Source organism: Serinus canaria, chromosome 1 (genome assembly GCF_022539315.1).
Source record: "Serinus canaria isolate serCan28SL12 chromosome 1, serCan2020, whole genome shotgun sequence".
NCBI lineage: Eukaryota > Metazoa > Chordata > Aves > Passeriformes > Fringillidae > Serinus > Serinus canaria.
The window spans coordinates 28,199,058-28,223,191 of NC_066313.1; the positions used below are offsets into that span (position 1 = coordinate 28,199,058).

The window sequence follows — 24,134 nt, forward strand, 5'->3', positions numbered from 1 at the left end:
GCTTACTCTCTTCCCAAATTCGACCTAATTTTTTTCTAATAATTTTTCTGTAAGGAAGAGTCTGTGCTTTTGCAACTGCTCCAGACAAATCTGTGTTATCTGTCCTGCTCAGAATCACAGGCACTGAATTCCATTTCTGCTCTTAGTCATGCATGGCTCCCTCTCCATGCCCAGAGCATCTCCCGTCACTCTCAGCACTGCCAGCAATGTACAGTCAAGCCTGACCTAACGTGCTCCCCTGGAACAGAAGGCAAAAATAAACACACAAAGATGGGCCAAATGCTAGCAACCCTGAGTTCAAATTTTACCCATCTTGCATAGCACCAAATAGGCTGCTTCAAAATGTTTGCAGCTTCACCTCCTCCCGGTCCATGTGACAGGCTCTTGTTGGTTCGTGTGTCTTTCAATTTCTATCTGACTTTGTTGCCTGGCTTTGTTACTGAATACCTTACTGAATATCAAGCCCCAAATAGGTTTTATCCACTCTCAATTCAATCAAATAATTGAATCAGGTAAGGTTCTGCAATTTGCTTGATGCAGAACATTTAGAAGAAGTTTCCTGATGAGTTATTTCAGGATGTGAAAAACGAGGTTCATGCTCCTGGTAAAATTTATAAGTTTAATAAAGGGCAATAGGATAAAAAAAAAAAACAAAGTTAATGGCCACGTGCTTGGCATTCAGCCAGGAGCACACCTGCTACTTCAGAGACACCCTTTACACACCTTTTCTATTGCATCAGCCTATTGAATATTCATAAACAATTATGCATATTTAAACTTTTCCCAAAATTAGTTTACATATTCCTAGAACCATTTAGCACAGCTTCTCCTTGGGTCTGCCTTTTTAGAGCATACAAATTTTTTGGCAGTGGTTTTATTCAGTTTTTATTATCACCTCCAGCTTGGGCTTTGGTCCATACTTTCTACAGAGGGAAGGTGCTGATAGTTGGCATAACAGTAGCAGGGGTTTTCATCATATGTTCATTAGGTATCATGCAACCAAGCAGGCAGCTCCATTACCACAAGTGAAACTGTATCAGCTATTTCACCACTCTAAGTTTAGTTAATAGCAGAAATAAAAACTATATTTTTATAGCAAAGTTACCTTAACATTATACATATAGCACCCATTTTCATATTTGGAAAAAGCCAATATTATAATATGTATTTATAACAGTGAGATCTGTGCATGAGCCTCTGAAACCTATTACTGAGGGCAAACTGAGGAAATACAATAGGCTTTCCATCTCTCACATCTTGTGCTCTGTGTAGCAATAGTGCATTTATGCCATAGTTTTCCCATTAATAATGCTGTTTTGTGTTAGCTGTGCTCAGATGTTGCACACCAAATCCTAGCTAACCAACTAGCTGTTTTCAAACTCTCCCTTTTTCCTTCTTAAACATTGCTGGAGACGAGGACCTCAAAAGAGGAAACATCTTACTATACTAGGTCAATTAATCTCCATGTTAGCCTAAGGGCAATACGGAGGCAGGCAGGGAAGGAACTGGCAGGATGGCAAACATAAAGCAGCTGAGGAGCACAGTTCAGTCAGGAACAGCACAGGGCTGAGCACGAGCTGACAGCCCCCCAGTACTGCCATGGCAGGAACACAAAGCAGGAGAGTGATTAATTAGCTTGACAAAAGGGAATAAAAACAGGATTAACAGCTATTTTTGACACCTAAATGGATCTCCAACTTTTTTTTTCAAAACCACTGAACCTAGCTTGGAAAACGGGCTTGGAAAAAACTTGGGCAATGACTTCTGCAATCGATAATGATACACTGCAAAAAAAGTATCAAGTGCATTAGGAATACACTTCTGTGCCGTTGCTAGGGGGAAACCCACCTGCCTAAGGGGCACTCAGCTGCGGGAAAATCCGCAGCAACTGAACCAAAGTGCCAAGAAACACATTAGTAGGGAGAAATTTGATACTGGCTCTGCAGAGGGCTGGCTGAAAAGTGCAGTGTTTTTTCCTCAATGGCATCTCTAACCTCTGTGATACTACAAATGCTTCTGCTGAGTGACAGCAGTATCCCTCTGTAAATGATGGGGAGGATTCCAGGGCTACTAGCAAGGAAAGTAATGCAGCTCCTGAAATTCCCACCTATTACCCATATGAAGATTTCTCAGATTTCTCTCCTACACTGAAAGAAACTGTTCAGGGACTACAAGAGCAATAATTTTATGCAAGAGAAGAAAAAGCAAGAAAGAATCCACTGACAATCAAAGCTTTGGTACTCTGGTAAGATCAGTTCCTTGAGTTTCCTTAAGACAAAAAAACCTAACCATTCACAGCCTCTCTGAAGCTCAGCTGCATGAGTGTGATATACACCAAGCAGAAATTAATAGTTGGGTCAACAGTTTAAATACAGCAGACAATAAATCAGAAATCAAAGTGGATTAGAATTGAGTATACAGAGACTCTTCAGAAAATGCTTAAGGTCTGATATTAGCAAAAATGAAAACTACTGCTTTAAGAAATTAAGTTTAGTTCACAGCTGTCTAGTAGGCTACCATAGGAACACGTACATAGCACTATTTAAAAAGAGGCTTTTTTATTCCATCACAGAGAAGCAGACAACACACTGCATGCAACAAAACAGGTACCCCAAACTGGCTCAGCCCAGAGAGATGGACCCTGCAGTTTCTTTCAGGGGCTGCCAGGCCCAAGAACTGCTCTGTGGGAGCCTGGTGACAGGCAATAAGGACAACAAGCTAAGTAAGAGCAGAAAATTGTGCTCCAACACATTCCTCCATGCCTTCTCTCACATGACAAACAAGTAAGAGACAGCCTCACCTCATCATTCAGAAGGAGATTTGGTTATATGTGTGACTAAATACTCCAGTGAAAATCTTTCTCCATGTTAAAAAACTTAAATAAAAACCCACCCATGGGAAAGTGTCACAAATCGGATATTCCAAGGGAGCAGAAGTAATAATAAAACATGTTAATTAATGACTGGACTAATATTCCAGGTTCAAGCAACCTGAGAAGAACCAGCGATTAACTAACAGTATCTCTGGGACAAATAATTTTCCTTTCCCCATAACTAATTTATCTTTTGCCAGTGGGGTGCTCCATACATGGATATTTAACTTTATGGCACATTAAAGTTTAGCTGTATCATATTACTTAGTAACTTACAGGACAGGATCATTTACAATTTTGCCTCAAGGCCTCAGAATCCAGCTTAAAACTGAGACTCTGAAAATTAAAATACCCTAACCTGGCCTAATGCCAACCCCAGGGCCACTGCCCACAGCAACTTTCTTTTCCTCAGGCTACCTTAGCAGAACTTCTAATAATGTTCCTGAAGATGTGATCTAACATTATCCACTTAATTAGACGAGCTCTTCTCGTGAACAGAGACTGATGCCAAGTACTCATTCAAATCAGACGTGAACAACGTGTTAGCCCAACTGTGGAACATCTGAGCACGTTTCACACATTTTACAAATATGTGCCTTTGGCACAACAGGGCCATCAAGTTATTTCTAAGACTGTAAGACAGCCAATATAAGTTAACAAACCCTCTTCTCATACTTCTCTTTCTCGCCTTGCTTGCCTGATCTCCTTTTGGATTAAATTTTACAGCCTGTATTTTTTCAGTAGGTCCCAGGTCCTCCCCTCTGGGCCTCACTCTGCTGGGCACAGTATGAAGACCTTGAGAGCAATGACCCTGCTCACAGTCCAAACAAACCACGCAAATGAAGAACAGCCCTGCCCCAATGAGGTACCCAGGATCACCCTAGAAGGCCTCACAGTCCAGCACACAGGTAAGGCACAGTGACAACTTGCTCCCATATAACTGCACCTTATAAAACCCATTATTCAATACATCCTATATGTTAAAATGTCCACCTCACCTAGAATGGCTGCCTGCCAAAAGCAAGCCATCACAAAGCATCTCACACACCATTTTGATTTCATTACACAACAGTGTTTTCCAGACATTTAAAAATCCCCACAGTATGTGCTGGTTTTAAGATATAGCTGAAGATTGTCTTCACTATTCAGTCTGTGTCTGAGTTCTCTGCTGAGCCCTTTCCTACAATAGCTTTTGTAATACACTCTATTTAATTTTGAGTCATGAGTAGCAGCATTTCACTCAACTTCAATACCACACATCAGCAAGGCATTCAATCACTTTATTTTAACAACAATTTGTTGGTCATTCTAGAAATTCAGGTCTGGCAAGCTTTTTAATATGCATGAGTACATTTCATAGAAAGCAAAAAGTATGTTTCCCATTCTGCTCAGTATGTTCAAGCCCTACCTTCTTCACAGAAACAGACCACTTTGAAAGGAAAATCCTTCAATTAATACAATAGGGTATCTGAAATCCAGTAGCTAACACTGATAAGCAAGGTAAAGAAAGCAGGGAAATTTCTAAAGCTCCATTAGAGATGGGATACTAATTTTTCAATTTGCTGTGAAACAGATTTCAGAAACATAATGGAAAGGGGGAAAATTGCATATTACCATGCATGCAAGAAAAATGTTTGAAATATCCTATTTATCTTCCCTCTCTAAGGGATGTGGATTCTTTTGTACTCCTTGATGATGTGAATCACAGATCAGCATTCTGGGAATCAATCCTATTCCCATTTACCAGTGTAATATGATCATTTAGCATAATTAACACATGATATTTCATTACTGCCATGGACTTGGACCAGATCTGAAACGCAAATATTTGCCAAAATGTACATCCTAGTGCCCAGTGCTGCACAATGGTGTAACTTAAGACACTAACTTGATTTGCGTTCTCTTCTGGGGGCAGAGTTAAGGCTGCTGTGGGAATTCTCACTTTCATAACATGAGGCAGCTTTAACATTATAGATGATGTTACATTAATTTCTGCAGTATCAAATTTTAAAGGTGTGGAAACAAGATGAAAGAGCTCACAATACAGCCATCATTTCAAGTGGCACTAGAATGAACAGAAAGAAAACTCCTGGAACAAATAACAACCATTTCAATCTTCCCCAACTATCTTTTCCCTAGTGCACTCAATCACCCAGCTCTCCTAGGACACAGTAATCAACAAACCACCACTCTGTGTGATTCAGAGCATGGCACACATGCAAAAGGTAATCAGAAAAATCATTGCAAGATTCAAATGCACAGCAGCCCTATGGAGAGACATTTTATGACCAAGCCAAGACTCTTTATAACCATCTTAAATTCTACAGCATGAAATTTCATAGGTTCTTTATCTTACATACTGTAACATTGTGTCTCATCTACTACAAATACAGATGTTACCTGTGTCCATGCCTAACATCCCTCATCTATCTTTTCATTCTTTGTCTTGCAACAGAAATATCAGGAAGCTATTCACATCTGTGCTGGTTTTGGGGCTAATTTTCTTCACAGTGGCTGGTATGGGGCTGTGGTTTAGATTTGTGCTGAACAAAGGGTTGATAATATAGAGATGGTTTTTGGTGGTGGTGAACAGGGTTCACACAGAGCCAAAGCCTTTTCTGCTTCTTGTATTGCCACAGCGAAGAAATTGGAAGTATGTGGGAAATTGGGAAGAGACACAGCTGGGACAGCTGACCCCAATGACCAAAGGGATATTTCACATCATATAACATCATGCTCAGCTATCAAGCGACGGAAGAAGGAGGAAGAGAGGAAGATTGGAGAGATGGCTTCTGTTTTCCCAAGCCACCATCACATGTGATGGGCCCTGCTCTCCTGGAGATGGCTGAACACCTGCCTGGCCATGGAAAGCAGTGATTTAATTCCTTGCTTTGCTTGTGCTTGTGGCTTAACCCATGAGTTTTCCAGCTTTTACCCTTCCAGTTCTTTCCCCAGTCCCGTTGGTGGGGGAGCGAGCGAGCAGCTGCGTGGGGCCTGGCTGTCGGCTGGAGTTAAACCACAACCATGTCCAACATCAAATGAACAGATTTTAAGCTAGTTGTTTACGTCCTATTACTGATTTTTCTCTTGGAAACATACAAGTCCTACAAGTGAAATTTTCCACAGCAGTTGACAACAGAACTATTGCCTTGACATTGAAAACCCTCTCAGGATATTTCCCAGTTCTCTCTTAAATAAACAGTATCCCTAAGTCAATGCATCTTTGCAGTATCCCCAAGACTGAGCCATTGAGCAGCATCACCTCTAATGATGATTTACACAAGAGTAAAGGAAAGCTCCAGCATTCCTTTTTCATAGCCTCACCTAACATGTTCTTAGCTTTTCCCAGTTGCAAGGGGATTCTTTCCCTTCACAGACCATAATCTCTCATCACTCATCCCAAAATGTACAACAGTAGATGTTCTTTGCCTGCAGCTGTCATGACAAGTTTTACACAGCAGCACAGAAGTATGAAACAGTTCTTGGCAAGCCAAGTACAAGAGTGGACTATTAGCTCAGTGTTGCTCTCACTGCTTGGATTTGTCAAACCGCACTCCTTGCAGCCTTTGGCAGAACGCATGGCATTCAGCAGAAAGGTGGATCACCTTGCTTTCCCTAAAGGAGCAGAAGTTGTTTCTTCTACTGTGTCAGAAACTTAATGAAAGGTAAGCAGTGCCACATCTGCCACTCACTCCTAGCCAAGGCTCAATCCCTGAAGAACACAGGGAATGTAAAAATACAAAGCAATGGGCCTGCAGCTGTAGTAAGACACCTAACCCCAGGGTAGCCCTGGGTTCCTCCAAAATGAGTCTGTTTTTCTAAACCTGTTTATAGAACTACCCTTGCACAAAAGGATACAACTTATGTGGACTAAAAGTGCTCTCAGTAGGAGCCTTGTTTCATTTTTCTCTGCTTCTTTTCCCTACAAATGTCACAGGTAAGAAAAGAGAGGAAGAGGAATCTTTGCATATAATGAAGAGGATTATTGTCCTCCTCTGTTACATTTCCTTCAGTACTTATGGCAGCACTTGGAGACGACCCCAACAACCACCATGTTACTCTGGAATCTCTCAGCGTTTGTAGCAAGAAAATAACAGATTACAAAAAGGTTTTGTAAGGGCTCAGTGTTGGACCAACTCATCTTCCCTTAACGTCAATGTGAGGAATATTAATGATAAAGCTTAATGACTCCAAGAATCCTTCACCAAGAACTTACTTACTGAGGTAACTGGATGTACACCAAAGAAAAAGTCACAGACCAAACCTGGAAAGAAGAAGAAGAAGAAAATTAATTTATTTGTCTTCTGGACCCACTTCCCACCACAAACATAATTAGCTAAGGAGGACAGAAAGGAGAAATTCAGGGAGATAAAAAAAAAAAAACAAACAGGAAAAGGTATATCAAATTCCACTTGCTCTTGAACAAAAGGAGTAAGTCTTAACACTGGTCTCCAGAGCATAATATACTGATTTGACCCGGACTCAAGTTTAAATAATGGCAATAGGCAAAATATTAAAACGAAACTGAAGGGAAAACAGAGATCGGGGGACAAGCAAAAGCTGTGTGTCTATTAAATCAGAAATACTAGTAAAAACATCCAGTGCTTCTAGCCCTTGGCATTTAGTCCCCCATTATCACCATGACTCCTGATGACCCGCTTACAGCGGCCAAACTAGAAATTAAGCAAGACCCTTCATGATAAACTCTCCCCCAGTAGCCTTGCTTTCTGACAGATGTCACCTTTGCTTCTGGTACAACATAGAGTCCTTTGCTTCTAGGACAACTGCTGAAGTCAAAACCACACAAAACCACACTACAGAAAGCACCCCACCATATCCAATGCATACTGGCGCTTCCAAGCCTGTAACAGCACCACCCCAGTGCTAGAAGGGTGCTACAGTTAGCAAAGTGGGACTAGGATTTCCTTCAGCCTCATGGAGGAAAGATGTGTAACAGTGGGAACAGTACCATCTCCACTGTTTAAAAGCCTGTCAAGATTATCGCAGCTGCAAACAAAAAAAAAAAATTATGAACTAAGTATTTTTTAAAAATTGTGATTATTCACCAGACTTGGTCAATGGAAATGTTTCCATCATTCCATTGTTGTTGATTTCTAAAATAATGTTTCCTCTTTGCCTTCTTCACTGCATCAAGTAAGACAATGAAACAGCTATTGATTTCACAGCCTGTTTACTGATGTGCTTCAGCACATGGACACTTCAAGAGATCATACACATCACTTCTATACACCTTCCTAAAGTGAACTAAATACTATGTGAACTCATCACTGATGTCATGCTACATGGCAAGCACCTGCACCACCCAACCTAACTAGCTCCCCAGTGACACAGATGACAACAATTTCAACCACTGAAGTACCCATGTTGAAGTCAGGGGTAGCTAAGCAATAACTAATATATAATAAATTTATTTTTTTTTTAACCAAGAATAAAATTAGCCAGGATTCCCACAGTTCCATTGTGTAGATGTGGGCTATTTATCAAACTGCTGTCACACACAAAATGCTGTCAGCTACACTTACAGATGAACTTTCTTTAGCACTGATAAAAGCCAATTCTGAATACAGCACAATCTGTAGCAAGGGCAGAAATAATCTGAGAGGAGCCCTTCAAGTCATGTAATTCTGTAAAACAGGTAAGTCCTAGCCATGACAGAGGTACATTGACTGGCTTGACAAAAGCATGCTCTACACAGTAAAATTAAAAAAGGAAAATGAGATGCCTGCAAGTAAATTGTTGAAGAAGTCTTGTTGTTGGCAAAGGTAAACATTAATAATAAACTCAAAGAAACAAGACTCATCTGACAGACCAGAACTGGTGAGATGAAAACTCATGGGCACATGCAGCCGAAGAGCTCAGTTCATACCCCCAGATTCACTCCATGGCTTGGGTAGGTACAAGATTGTTGCAAAAACTATGATGCAAGGAACAGCCACTCTGCAAGTCCTTCAAAAACTCAAATCTTTCACTATGTTTTCTACAAGAGTAGGGAACTGTACTGAGCAGCCAGACAACCTGTTCAATCCACAGTTCACAGCAGAAGAAAGTAAGGAGACAAGTCTGCCTTCCAAAGCAGAAGTCCTGTAACTTCTGAGGCCTAACAAAACCTAGAAGAAGAAAATGCTGATCTTTTCTCTTCTAGAAAGCTCAGTGACTGGTAGGCACTTATCTCCTGGTAGCCTTTAGGTACATCACCACACCTCATCCTCTAAACTAAAGCATTCTTGTCTTCCAGTTCCTCAAACCATGGCCCAGGGGCAAGCAAAGTCTGTTTGCTTTTGTAAATAGGTGCTTTGGACCAATGTCATCATCACAGGTAAGTACCTACTTTGGTCATCCTTGACAGTTTCAAGCTTGCATTGAGGATATTTTGTACCTGAAGTATGAAACGAGTGCATTTTATTAATAAAATTAAAACCTACAGCTCTAACCACTTAGAGATCTTGGAAACAGGAACTGGGCTGTCCAGTGATACAAGCAGAAACAGTCTGGTAGTGATCTGGTAATAAAGACTTAAGAAGAACGTGAAGCAATGAAAATCACTTCTCAGTATCTCTTAAAAGTAAAGGAAGGGGATGACTTAGCACCTTCAAAACAAACAAGGGTCTTAAGAAGATTTTGGTAAATTACTTTCAAATTTTAAAAAGAGAGGAACTAAATAGTACTTGCTCAAGCAGGAAGAAAGATGGAGATTCCTAAAAGAAGCAACGTTTCTCCTTAAAGAGCTCTTTAAAACACAGTTCAGAAAAAAACAGCAACATATCTAAATGATTTTGATCAGCTTTGTTTCCTTTATGTGGTTTAATGTAGAAACAGCAAGGAAGAAATGGACTAAAGATAGCAGAACTGTTCTGTTCTTACCACAGAATGAACTTCCTCAGCTCTTCAAAGAGGAACTGATGGAGAACAGAATAAGAAGGAAGAAATGAAGATAGAGACTAAATAGCTGTGAAAACCAAACTATGATGAAAAACAGGCAGGATTTTTTTTTTTCATAAAAGAAAGCAAGATGCAACAGAGATTGTTTGGGTGTCCCTGGAGAGTAGGCAGCTGAAGATGGATTTTCCAGGGCTAACAGGAAAGATTTAGAAAGATGTCTTTCTAAATCTTTAAGAAAGTTGTCTTCAGAAATTATTTTAAGAAAAACAGAACGAAAATGAGAGAGTTTCTTGTATAAGTCTTGAGAGGTACTTTGTGGTGACCATTCACCAGAAAAATGGTGCATCAACATGGAACTTGAAAAACTGAAAGCTATCCAGATGAATTTGCATTGGTGTGGGAACCTCAATCTGTTCTCATTCCCTCCTCCTGGTTCTCCCTAGAAAATCCCTTTTCTACTTCATGGTCCATTTTACTTTGCCTACTATATAACTAGAATAGAGCACACATCCAAGAAGCTCCTGTTGTCAATGAAGTCTCTTCCTCTACAGATAGTCGAATTGCTCAAGCGATCACTGGTCCCAGCAATTACTTTTACTACGGCCTTCATATCCTAATCTCTGACCACATTCACCTGAAATACCATCCTCAGTCTTCCCACATGAAACAGCAGCAGTTTCAGTGTGTGGGATTTAGCTGATCTTCCTGAGTAGGTGTGAGGGGAATATATAGGCAATTTTCCCAGAGTTGCAGTTCTTCCCCCTTGCTCTTCATGTTTGATGGCACCCAATAGCTCAGTATTACGTGTCTGTGCTATTTATATCCTCCCTATAGATGCCTCTGCTGCTGTCCACAGTGTCCCAGGTTCTATGAATGTAAAGTCTTGCCAGTCCTGCTGCTTTCTCCACTGCTGAGAAACAGATTAGCAAGACCTTTTCTAACACTCATAGCCACTGTTACTTGGCAAAACTTTGTGAGACAGCACAGCAGCACTGGAAAGATCCAAAAGCTCTCATGCATGAAACAAAATCACTTAATTTATACTTGGAAGGTTTCCTTTACAGGCTTTTAGGCCAGCCATTTAGATTTTTATTTTACAGGGAGACATGCTCCCATCTGCATGTTAGTACAGGTCTCTTCTACTGCCAGAACCATTATCCCATTCCCCTAATGGTATTTTGTCCACATGTATATAAATACATATAAACAATACTGTGCAGACTGTCCTCCAGTGGAAACAATGTACTAGACATTCTAAGAACTTTGCTTTCAATCCTTCGCAACTTCAGCTGCACTTTCTTCACACAAAGTCAGGTAACAACCTTCATTCACGTATGGTTACAGTCTTATAACTGAATGAAAAGCTAATTTTGGGATATGTATATATTTACAAAATTAAGGAACTGTTTAAAACAAAGCTGGATGAACATCCTGGCAGAACCACCTTACACTGAACTGTATGCAGAGCTGTAGGTAAAAAACACCAGCAGAGAAACAGAAAACAAAGTAAGCTTTTGAAAGCATTCTTGAATTATTTAATCTTTAGAAAAGTCCAAATGAAAACAGAAAGTCTCCTTGCCTGTGCTCAATGTGAGTTTGGAGTACAGCTGCAATCACCAGAAATGTGATTGTCAGCATACTGCCATAAGGCACTCGAGGAGACAGCACTGACTACCCAATTGCACAAGAGAAGTCACTCAGGTTCTTCCCACCAGCGACCTAAACCCAGGATTCCTCCAACATCAAGCTTTGCCCTCAATCTTTCAGGTCAAATGAATTTAGGTAAGAGTTAAATTAAAGAACACCAAATTCAGGAAAGTGCACAGAGCCCTGTGCTCCCTAAGATTTGTACTGCTCCCTGTTCCCTAGAACAGTCTCAAAATTTTGAGCTAAGTCTGCTTCAAACCTGCTGACAGGGTGTGACATTTCAGCTCTCTGTTCAGTGTACCACCTCATCCTTCCTTTCCAGCCCTTCCTCCCAGGGGAGGGCTGCAGACTTCCTCTCCCTTAGCCTAGTGCCTCCTCAAGGCTCCTGCCTTCCCACCCAGTGACCCCTGAGCCCCTTCTCCAGTCCAGCCCTGCCTCCCACCCAGACACATGGATAACACAGCTCCTGTGGTCCTATACCAGTATGAGGTTGATATATTCCATCACACCCTCGCTGTGAGCTTACACAGACCAATCCAAGCACTTGTAAATCAGGGAGGACAGCCCAGGACGAAGGCAATATCAGAGTAGAAACTAAAGCCCAGTTAACACAGTTCAGCTGATTCTAGAGACATACAGTGACTCAGCCCCAAAAATATCATCAGCATTTTACTAGTTAATGCAGCTTGTTTCCCCTTTTGCACTCCTCACAGGGATCATGGAAATAAACACCCAGCTACTAGTCACTTCCACCTTCAGAAACATCAGCAATCAGACCAGCATGACAATGTTTGCATTAGAAAGGAGAACTCTTACAGCAAAAGGGAAAAGTGCTTTCAAAAAAACTTTAAGAAGTTTTCCTGTTATACCTTTTGAAAGAAAGATTAATGCAAACTTCAAGTCTTTTAAATGTATGTTACTACTTCATGGTTATCATAATATTACAACATCATATTCACATCACTGTAAAGAAATGCTAAGCTTAATTAATACCTTTGTCCACTTAAAGGCTTATTGGAGCATATGTTTATGATTTAATCTGCCCTGTCTGCCTGGAGCTATCCCTACAAAATGCCTGTCTGTTTTATACTCTTGATTTTAAAAGCTTTACAACAACAGGATTTTTTCACCCCTCCTCAATAGGCAGTCTAACAAACTAATACATCCCACTGGCACCAAAACATAGCTCATTACTTACTCAGGATTCCACATTTCCTATCTGTTTTTTCTTCCATGTGAAGCACAGTCAGATGCCTCCTTTCTTACTGGGCTTGCAGACAGTGACACCTTGCAGCAGCTGGGCTTTGCACAAGGATCATGCCTCATTCTACAAACTCTAGCTCTCAAGGTTTATTTTTTGACAGCAATAAATGCAAGTCTTTGGAATACCATCAGAAAACAGAGGGAAAGGTGAGGTTGGGCTTAAAAGACACTTAAGCAACAGTGCTGTCCAGCTGCATTAACACTTAACTCGCAGAGACATCACCTTCCCAGAAACACCTGTGCAAGCAGGATGAGGAAAGCATCCAACATCTTTCACTGGAGAACAGAGTCCAGCCTCATGACAAACACACCACAGAGAACATGTCACTGAACTACATAAAGTAACCCATAGGAAAGATTTGATGGGTTTTTTCCTAGGAAACACAGCGCTGACATTCAGCAATGCATGTTTCATTGAGGGAGGCTACAAGGAGCAGCAGAAACAGCCTCTGGAAGTCAGCTTTAGGAGATCAGGAAAGATGAACAGGTAGGGCACTAGTGATACCTGTGGTCTCCAATAAAGTATCTTGTTAACAGCTGCGTAAAATATACAAAAGTTTTTACCTTCCCAACAAGTACTTCTCCTCAAAATTAAATTCCAACATGCATTGTTCTGAGCAAAGAGATGGCACTTCCTGAGCACATGCCCACTTTTCCACAATTTCACTGCCATGTAGAGAGGAAAAGACAAATATCTATTTCTGATCCACTCACATTCTCTGGGTATTGCTAAGATGGCCTCACCAGGACTGACTCAATCCTAAGGTCTGTTAACAACCACAGCACAAATGGGGAAATGATCTGCTGGTCCTGGCATGTTTGTTCTATTTTCTAGAGAGTCAAAGAAGACAACCCTCACATAAGAGCTATTCCCTGGTCATACACTGTCTTTCCTCAAGCTCAGCACCGTGCTTTATTGTCATCACGCTTCCTACATGAAATTTGAAAGAACATGGTTTGATCCATTCCAGAATGCATCTTGAAGTGATGTTACACCAAAAAGGCACTTTGTGCTTTGAGAATCAGTAAAGGAAAGTGAGTTTACAAATACAAACCATTCCCCCAGGCACACACACCTCCCCAGCATAAGCTGCGAGCATACTGAAGAAAGTTTTAAATTTCTTTTAGCATCTTAGCAACACATCAGCATCCTAAAACTTTCCTTCATTTCTTCATCTGGGGTACAAGTATTGCCATTGTTTTACACACCTCCTTCCTTCTCAGACCAAATGGCTGCTTGATCTCAGGATCAGAGAATTCATGTTGGAGCAGGCCTGTGGGGGTTCCATCATGCTCTACCTTACACAGGGCCAGCTATGAGGTCCCAACAGGACTTCATCCCCTTTGGCCTTGAAAACCTGTGAGGACAGACATTGCACCCCTCTGGGCAACTTGTTCCAGCATCTGACTGCCCTCCTTGCTGGAAATGAATGGAATTCTATCTTGAACCTCATTTCAACTTTCCTTTGTTGTCCCTCATGCAGTCACGAAACAAGAAAATGAAGAAGCTCTGTCTTCTTGAGAACCTCCTTCAAAGTACCAGGAGGTCTCTATAGGTCCCATCAAAGTTTCCTCTTCTCCAGGCTGAACAAGCCTAGTTCCCTCAGCATATGATCCTCATGCTGTACCAGGGCTCTGAGAGCACTGAAAGGCCTTTAAATGCTCTCTTTAAAAGCCTCACATCCACCCCTGCTCTCTGCTCATGGCACCAGGGACCCCATTTTAGCTCTGCCTGTGGCATTCAGTGCCTGCCCAACCTGTATTGTAGCTGTGCTCTGCCTCCAGCCACGTGTGTGAATCCTGGTCCTGGACCCCAGTGATGCAGACCCTGACCTGAGATAATCACTTCCTTGGGTATTGGCTGCAGTCTAATTAAAACAGTCCTGAGCATTGTCAGCGGCCTTCACTTCCAGAGCACAACACTGGCTCATGCTCAGCCTCTTTAAAGCATTCCCATCTCTTTTTGTCATGCATCAATAAATCTAATGACATTCAACACAGAAAACTAACGGGGCATCAGTCATTTGCAAACAGCACAATCCTGAAATATGATAAAAGGGAAAAGCTGAGGTGGGTTTTCAACTGTAAAACCCAAGTATCTGGGGAATATTAACATACTGCTTCTAACATAAGCAGCCACTCCTGCTCCAGCTCTCTCAGAGTAACACCAAGACAAAATCTTGGATTCTCTAGCGAAAACTTGTTAGTTTCACTTCTGACACAAACGTGAAAGTAACTCCTCCAGTCAGTGCTGCCACCTCAGTGTTGGTTTGCTATTTTAATCTGTGCTCTTCCTGTGTTTCACTTTTCTATTGCAGTTTTTAGTTTGTGTCTTTGGGGAGACAGGGGTTAAACACTAAAAATACACAGTTGTGATGGAAATACCCTCATGGACAGGCTGAGGTTTGGCATGCTTTGGAAGAAAATAACTTAAAATAGCACAGAAAGCAAAGACTGCGGGATATGCATCTCTGATAGCTACTTTCTGCTAAAATAACCAAAATAGCTAAGATAACACTGACACTCACAGTTAACCCTCTATCCTGCCCCACAGAGATGAACAGGGCCATTCTAACTTCAGAGCTTTGCCTGAACAATGCAAATGACATTGCATTTGTTATATTCTGAGGTCTTCTTATGCAGCTTTATGAGAATTGGGTTTAAAGAAAGTGCAGGTACTCAAAACCAAGCGTGCCACAAGTCTTACAGCCCTGTTACAGAAAAGGCTCTTTCTGTAGGATTTGCAATTTGATCATCACAGGTCTAAAAATATGAAAGGGAAAGATCTGGAGGCCGAAGCTATATTAGCTCCATCAGTTTTCATACTTGGAGCTCAGGAAAAATGTAAAATGGAAGCAAAGGACATAACACTGCAAGGACAGATTTTTTCCCCTGGTGTTCTCAACATCACAATGATAATTTATCTTTTGACATTCTAAAAGTTATGGAGTGCTAACTTTGGCCCCACATTCCATGCCAACACAACTCATACAAATGCACACTTCAGTGGCTGCTATCCTTTGCAATTATACACCCTGGCTACAAAACTTAACAAACACACCATTAAAACAATTAGTGGCAGCTGTTACTAACAACTTTGCTACAGGAACACGTTAAGTTTTGGCTTCCATAGGCAACGTTTAGGCCCATCTAGGAATGGGCCAAGAGCCCAAACAAACTCTGTGATTTGACTCTCATGGCTGCTCTAGAGAATATTTAACTTCTACTCGGACATATCCTAGGTGACTTATGCCCAAGTCTTAAAGTGAGTTCAGTGCAGTCAGGTAGGAAAATCAGGTGCCCCATTCCTGTGGTTTCAACCACAGAACTACACAGTGTAAAAGCACAGAACAAAAGAGTTGATAGAAGGACTAAGTAGAGAATAATGCAGTTCACCCTTGCAGTCTAATTTTTCCTTAACACAGCATCCCCACACCTCAGGTCCACCCCTGCCCATCAGAAATTCCCGGAGCTGAAGGCCCTCCCTAGAAGCAAACCTCACAGAGCTCCCACCTCCCACCAGGAGCACACTGACAGGCGGATATCCCAAGATACAGCAAGAAAAGTTTCCAAAAGCTCCAACAGGAAAAGGCCACGCTAGAGTCAAGTTTTACATAAGAAGGGGGAAGGCAGGAACCGCTGGCACCACGGGCGGCTGCCGAGCGGAGCTGTCAGCCCCCGCCGGGCTGGCTCCCATCGCGGCCGGGCGCAGCCTCCCGCCCCTCACGGGTGCCCGGCGCGCTCCCAGCCCCTCACGGCTGCCCGCTGCACCTCGGGGTGCGCAAGGCCACAGCAGAGGCAGCCCCCGCCGGGGGACAGCAGCGCTGTCCCAGGGTGCTCTCCCCGGCGGCGGGGACAAATCCATCCCCAGCCCAAGCCATCCGCTCCCGTGCGGGATGGGCACCGCGGGCTCCCCGGCCGAGAGCAGGACCGCGCACGCAGACGCCGCTGGGCTCGTCTCATCCCTCTGAACTAACTTTCCTGTTTCCGCAAAAATCACACAGGCACCGGAGGAGGGGGTGGGGGGTTATTGTTTCCAGCAAACACTCCTCACCCCTACGAGCCACCCGCACCTCTCCCGCAACCCCATCCCGCCGCGACCCCGCCGCTCCCCAGCATCTCCGGCGGCCGGGACGGCATCCCGCGACCCCTGTGACGGGCAGCACCCGGCACCCCCGCCCCGGGCCGCCCCGCTCCTGCCACCTCCCCTCTCCCAGGGCCGGGAATGGCCCGCAGGTCCCCGCCGCCCCTCGCCCCCCGCGGCGCCGGGTCTCACCCGCGCGTCCCTGGGCCGGGCCGGATGGGGCCGAGTGCTGGGGGAGCGGCGGAGGTAGGGCAGGACACGGCCCCAGCTCCTGCCAGCGGAAACGGGAGGAGGGGCTCGGACCGGCGTTACCGAGCGGGGAGGAGCTGGGGGCGCTGCCCAGGGGAGGCTCCAGCCCCGCGGAGGAGGGAAGGGAGGGATGGAGGGAGGGAGGGAGCGCTGCCGGCCCGCTCCTCCAGCGCACCCCCCTCCCGCTCCGTCTGCGCCGCCTGCGCCCCTTCGGCAGAGCCCTGCCTGAAGCCCGCCCCGCTCCCTCTGCCGCCCGCGGGACCCTCCGAGAAACCCTTGGGGTGGGCGCCAGGAGCATCCCCCGGCGAACCCTCCCGCCGGGGCGGGGGGCACCGACCTTCCCCGCTCAGCTGCCCCTGCCCCGAGGGACCCGCGGCTGGACGTGCCCTCCGGGCTCAGGGAGGCAGGGGTGGTGCCCGTGCCCGCAGGCGGCCCGGAGTGCGCCCTGACCGCCGCCGCGAACGGCAAACCTGGGCTCGGTGGAGATGCTCGGTGGTCCGAAGCCCATCACGACTGCCAATGTGTTGTTATGGCTTCTAGCTCAGGGGGAGAGCGTGTCTGAGTGCACCTCTGAGCTTGCTGCGGTCGTAGCAGGAGTTGTAGACAGATGTGGGTCAGTCTCTTCTCCCAGGTAACAAGTGGTAGGACGCGAGGATACACAGCATCAAACTGTGTCAGGTGAGGTTTAGACTGGATATTGGAAAATATTTCTTCACTGAAAGTGTGTTCAAACATTGGAACAGGTTGCTCAGGGAAGTGATGGAGTCACCATTCATGGAAGTATTCAAAAAATGAGTATATATGGTGCTCAGAAACTTGTTTTAGTGGTGGACACAGCAGTCCTGGGTTTATGGCTGGACTCCTGGACATCTTTTCCAATCTTAATGATTCTTATCTGTGGAGCTGTAAGAGACAGGGCCATAAGGGAGCTCTTCTGATATCATATGGAAAGTCCCCACTTGCCTTCCTCTGGGTGTCAATGGAAGTGCAGCAAAAACTGAATAAAGTAAATTTCACTCACTCTGTCCAGCAGAAGACTCTCTCAAGTTGTCTTAACAGAGCTGGAGTTTGGCATGGACCACTAAGCAAAGTGTTATATGCTGAGGAAAAAACCTAGAACTGGGTCATACATGCCTAGAGAAGGAGAGCAGTGCAGTCATGGACATGGGCCTCCTGAGAGGAACTGTATTTTACAGTGTATGAAGAGCAGCTTGAGACTTTACCAGAAATGTTTTTGCAGAAGGAAGATCTGTTTCGAATTCCGAGATCCCCTGTGTATTCTCATTTCCTTCTCTGATACTGCTGCTGCTGTCACACTTCTCAGTACAAGGGGATGTCCACATCAAATATATTCTCTTGTACTTTCCATCATGTCCGAAGTGGATTTTTATAAATTGCTTGGTTCAATAGACTCAAAGCATCCTGGTGGCAGTGCTGCCAGCAACACAACTCTCATTTGCTGCATGTTTGTTTCTCTCCCTCCCAGAAGAGAAGCATGTGCAACAGCTCTGTGTTAGTCATTTATTTACACGCAGAAGTACACAAACATTGCTGTGTGTTTACCTTAAAGCAAGCAATTAAGGAAATACGTCTTGCAATGCACCAAGAGATAAAGAGATCAGTGGAGAGCACTTCTTTTGCTTCTTTGGTTCCAGGCTCCAAGAAGAGTCCATCACCTGGATGCTGTAGCTCTAATGCAGCAAATCCCATTAGACCTCAGGACTGAAGGATCTTCATTCCAGAATTGATGCCAATCTTTAGTAAGTTAAACTTTGAAAATAAACAACAACTTCCTGAAAGAGAAGCGGCACAGGAAGTCAGCAGACAATGAGAACACATTTGACACTTTTGGTGGTGGTGTTATTGTTGGTTGGTTGTTCACTCTAAAAGAGACAGCATGATGTTGTGTTCTTTACCTGTTGCATAAGCAAAGCAGCTTTATACCCAGGTATATGGGATTTCTATAGTTCAAAGCAAAGTAAAAAATCATTATGTGAAATCAAGTCATTTTGTGTCTACTTTGGAAAAAAGGTAAAACGTGCACAGGAAAAAAAAAACATATATGGGAGCTTAGTATGAAGCTAATGATTTAGGGAAGAGCTTGAGGATGACTGTGAAACTGAGGACTGGAGTGGCTGATACTGTAGATACATTTTGTACCAAGGAAATTGCATTTATCTGCAGGTCTCTTCTCAATTATGCCATCAAGTTTAGGAAAGTAGTCTGTTGGACCTGTGTTCCAGCTTCAACTACCCATCTTCTACGTGCAACTGAATCTAACGTGGGGGCAGATCTGATGTTGTCCTTACAGTGAGGAACGGAAGGAGTTGCACCTCATCCGCATCTTCTCCCAGGCAACCAGTGACAGGACAAGAGGCCACAGTCTTAAGCTGCACCAGGGGAAGTTTAGGCTAGGCATTAAAGAGTGGTTCAGCATTGAAATGGGCTGTCCAGGGAGGTGGTGGAGTCACTGTCCCTGGAGATGTTTAAAAAAAAATGGATGTGGCACTTAGTGGCATGCTTTAGTTGATAAAGTGGTGTTAGGTCATAGTTGAACTTAACAATCTCAAAGGTCTTTTCCAAACTTATTAGTTTTGTGATTCTGTGTACCTGAATCCATATGGCATATGGCATATGACCAGCAAACCTGAAGGCTACATGCAGCTTTTGAGAACAGCTTTGAGTAGCTGCATTTGAGGCATCTAGAAAAGGATGCTCTCCAGTGTAATTCACAGGATGTACCCCCTCTACTGTAATAGCAAGTCTCTGCCTTTGGTCCCAGCCACCAATTTCAGATGAAATCATAATATGGCAACAGAGCTGAGTGCTGTGGGGAAATAAAGGAGATTCAAAATCAAAGTCTTTGCTTCTCTTTTTGACAGAAAGAGATCATCCATCTAGACTTTCTAACTTTGCTTATATTCATGTTCTTTCCATCGTAATTGCTGTATTTTGCACCTGAAGGAGATGAGGGGAGTGCTTTTATATAAAGATGCTGTATTAGTTTTCCTCAGAATGAGCACCAGTACTTTCATGGCTCATGTTGTAAGAGGCCAAAATTGTATGGCCTCTCAAATGAGAGGAGTCAAGACCTGGAGTCTTGACTGATTTCTGAACCAGCAGGCAAACATGGCTTCCAGTGTAATAGATCTGGATCTGGTGTCCAAGAGGATTGGGACTGCACCACAGTCTTTGAGGTTATGGACAGAGCTTAACCTAAGCTTCTGGCTAGCCTTCCCTCATAGAGAGTAGCCCTGATCTTGCCATTTCATTACAAGCATGCAAGTTGTCTGCTGCCTTCCTGCTTGGTGTTTGGTGTAGACTCTGCTTGCAGGATTGGTGAACCAGCATGACCCCCTGGCAGCTTCTTGAAGGCTCCGCATGTGTTTTTCCCGTCCCTTCAACAGCTCTAGAGCAAGTTTGAGGGTGATCTCACCTGTCCAAATTAGTTCTTATTCTTTGCTGTAACCACACAAGATCTTCAACTCGTTCCTCTGGTCCAAGATGTCAAAGAAGCAAGACAAAAATGAGTTGGGTAATGGGGAAGAAAATGCCACTGGGAAACCATTGCACCAAAGGCTAAAGCATGTGTGTAATACTCAAGGAAATAATGATCCTTGGGTCTAGATGTTGAAGTAGAAAGAGATTTAAATTCAATCCCTACCTTTGCCTCTAGGCCCACCTACATGTTTTCTTTTTTGGCAATGTCAGCTTAAGAAGTTCCCACCCCCTCACCACAGATACTTGAATGAATTCAAATGAACTTGTCTTACCTGAAGTGTTCCTTTTTTGCTTTGAAGTGCAGATGACAGGAGGGCTCCCAACTTGCCTAGTTCTCTGTTGCTCAGACCCATGGTCTGTCTAATCTCAGAAGACTATCAGTAAGTGGAATCATTTTAGTAATTCAGTTTGACATGATTCCACAAGCAGATGTAGCTGCACAAATTAGGGCTGATAAACTGAAGCATGTATATTAGAAAAAACAGGAATCAGTTAAATGGAAACTTTTAAAGTGCTTTGTTATAAAGAAAACATGGATATTTAGATGTCCGTTTTGTCAATTTACCTTCTAAGGTTTCAGTGTTGTGGCTGTAAAGTGACCAGGGGAATCAGCTTTTAATATTTCATCCTTTCATTTTACAGCAAGTTCTTACAGGTTTAAGTTAATAATTCTGGTATTTCTGCCCCAACAGAAATTAAACTTGTAATACACTCTGATATTCTCATTTGTAGTCAGTTCTTTGGAGTTCAATTTAGCCTCTCCTCTTGAAACTAAGCTATCTCTTTTTTCACATATGCTGCTATTTTGTGTTTGCTTTGCTTTATTTTTAGCAAAATTGCAGCTGGCTCTTAGTTAGATGCACTGTCTGGTTTCTTCTGGTGGAATTCCAAGAAAGGAAGCCTTGGGGACAGAGAGCTACAGTCCTTCCAGTCTTTGAAGTATTTTTGCATGGATCTCACCCATTCTGCAAGGGGACAGAAGCCTTTCAGTCCAAATCACAATTTCCAGTACTTCTTTTGCGTCTTAGCTTTACTAAATCTTCCTTATCTCCTGGCCCACATAAAAGTGAGCCCTCCCAGACACACAAATCTTCTTTCCTCTCTCCACTGAGTTTCAAAGGCAGGTAGGTGTCTCTTGCTGACCCTGGTTGTTGACACCAGGAAGCTGTGAACTCCAAGAGCAAGCACAGAAAGGAATACTGCCAGAGAAGAATCTTCCACTGGTATTAAGCTGAAAATAAGCCCAGCATAAGTGTCCAAAATCAACTGTGCAAAGATTTCCTCTGTTCCTCAGCCTGTTGGTTCATGTTTACTGCCTTGATAACATCTTAAAACTTTACTTAATGTGGTTTTATTCATAATCAGCTAATGGACTAAGTGGACTTCTGGGGCTCATCTTCTTCAGGGACTGACTTCCATAGGGTCTGCTGTTGTGGTGTAACACAGCAGTGAACGCATGCAAGGCACCAAGCTCATGCTTGCTGGAGAGTACTAATACACATCATAAGGAATTTTCCATTGCTGGGGACTTTCTCTGCCCTTTCTCTGTACAGGCTTCATTTCAAAACATTGTTGTCTGCATTGGCCAAAAATACTTTTCCCAAGGGTCAGTCTTTTTTCTTATTAGCGAGGTTTTATTTGATTTGTTGTCTGTTCCACATATGGTACAGATATCAGGAAGGAGATTGCACAGGGCTGAAGCAGGCAAGTGCATGCATCACCTATGGACTGTAGACAGTTGGTGCCATTCATACCTATGTGGCCAGCTGGAGGAGCTGCCTGGTTTGCAGAGATTTAATTAATTCAGTCCTGGGTAGCTTGGTCACCTGGCTGGGATTAGCAATAACACCCAATGGATGGGCAAGGGCAGCCTGTGCTTGCATGGATTTTTCATGAGCAGCACAGAACAGCAGGTATTTCAAGATGCTTTGTTTTTAAGTGTTTTAAGTACTTGGCTCATCTTTCTCCAGGCTTGACTGATTCTGGTTACCAGCCATGCAGATCTTAAGGAAAGCTGTGGGCATCTGTGTGTCTGTATTACTGTTTGGAAATCCATTCTTGAAGGTATTTCTTTGTCTTGGAGAGAGCAGGCAGAACAGGAACTTGGTGTAGATTTTGCTTAATAGGTGCAAGCAAATCTTCTGTTCTTGACCATCCACTTTTGGCTCCTGCACGGAGAAGGTTAACAACACTAGCCCTGCGAGGTCCTTAAAAGTAGCCTCTGAGAATGCAGGGTCTGCAAGACTGGGGGGGAGAAAATATATGGAGCACTTTTCCCATAACAGGAAACCATCCTTCTCCAGCTCTGACTTCATGGCATCATCTTCCCTATCCTCTTTACCATTATCCTTTTCTTCACATGCTTCAAAGCACAGGGTCTGCCTGGTAAAGACTCATCCCTGTCAGGGACCTCCCACGTGCAAATGGAAACCCACACTATTACACTTACAACAGATCAACTGGCATGCATTTGCTTAATGAGGAAGTAAGTCAATTAGTCCCCCTTCCACATTAAATTGGTTGTCCAGGCCACACAACTCTGCCTGGCCACCCAATAAATTTCCTGTTCACCAGCTGCCAGAGCATCATGCAAACCACCTCTTCCCTCAGAACAACATGAATGGCTGTATCTTTCCCCCACATCAGCAGCATTGTGGGGACCAAGATTATTGCCTCTCATGACTCCTCTCTGAATAGACAACCTCAGTTTACAAGTAAAGCAGAGAGGCTGTGTTTGATTGCCTTGGAAACACAGAAAGCTAAGCTGTTTTCACTCTTCCCTCTCATTCTTTTCCTCCAGTTTGCTCACCAAATGACATCCTGCGTAATAATTGTGCATCTCACTGTCTGAAACTAACAGGTGGAATAATTTGACCTCTGTAAACAATTATTTTGCTGGTGCACAAGAGAACAGACTGGCTCACTTAGCACTGGTAGCTGTGCAGGGAGAACAGAAGCAAAAGCAGCAAGAATTATTTTAGTCTGCCAAGTCATCAGACTTGATACATACAGGAAATCTACTGGGCAAGACAACATGATTTACCATACCCAATTTTCTAAGCATAATTTTATTTAAAACGCAAAAGAAAGATTGGTCTCTCACTGTCATGCACGGAAGAGAGGGAAGAAGAAACAAGCCTCTAACAGAGCAAGGCTGAATGAGCCTGTGACTGCACAGCTGCTGATGTGGCCAGGATCATGTGCAGGATACATGTGCAACCTCTACACACAGGCACATGACTGTGTATGTCTAACTGACACCTATATAAATGTATGGTAACACGTCTGTGCATGTGTTGGCTTTCAAATTAATGTATATGAGTGCACACACTCAGACCAGGTGTAGCATGAACATTTTCAACCTGTTCACATGTGATCAGAGTTGTGGAAGCTGCTGCCATTGCCACTGCCCCACCTGTACGCTCAGGTGCATATGCTCCTTTTGTGTGTGTGATCATACCCTGGATGTGCACTGTGGGAAATGCTTTTCACAGGATGCTGATTGTGGTGAGACCCTAAAGCAGTCATTTGCCTGTTTCCTTGCTCCAAGTCTTTTTCCCATTTGCACAAACCTGGAGATGGAAACTTCACTCTATGAATCACAAACCAGCTCAGAGG

At 43.5% G+C, this 24,134-nt stretch overlaps 1 protein-coding gene across 5 annotated transcripts in view; it reads right to left on the reverse strand.

Moving 5' to 3' along the window:
* The window catches only part of TSPAN9 (tetraspanin 9), a 168,796-nt gene extending 151,684 nt beyond the window's left edge, over positions 1 to 17,112 (reverse strand). The window contains exons 1-2 of one of the 5 annotated variants that reach the window (XM_018908290.3): positions 16,959 to 17,112; positions 7,093 to 7,136 (exon numbers count right to left, since the gene is read on the reverse strand). The gene's annotated coding sequence lies outside the window, so the exon portion shown is untranslated. Of the gene's footprint in view, positions 1 to 7,088; positions 7,137 to 16,958 lie in introns of those variants that run through there. The other 4 variants (XM_018908289.3, XM_018908287.3, XM_018908284.3 and 1 more) reach the window with 4 other exon arrangements.
* Positions 17,113 to 24,134: the final 7,022 nt, after the last annotated feature.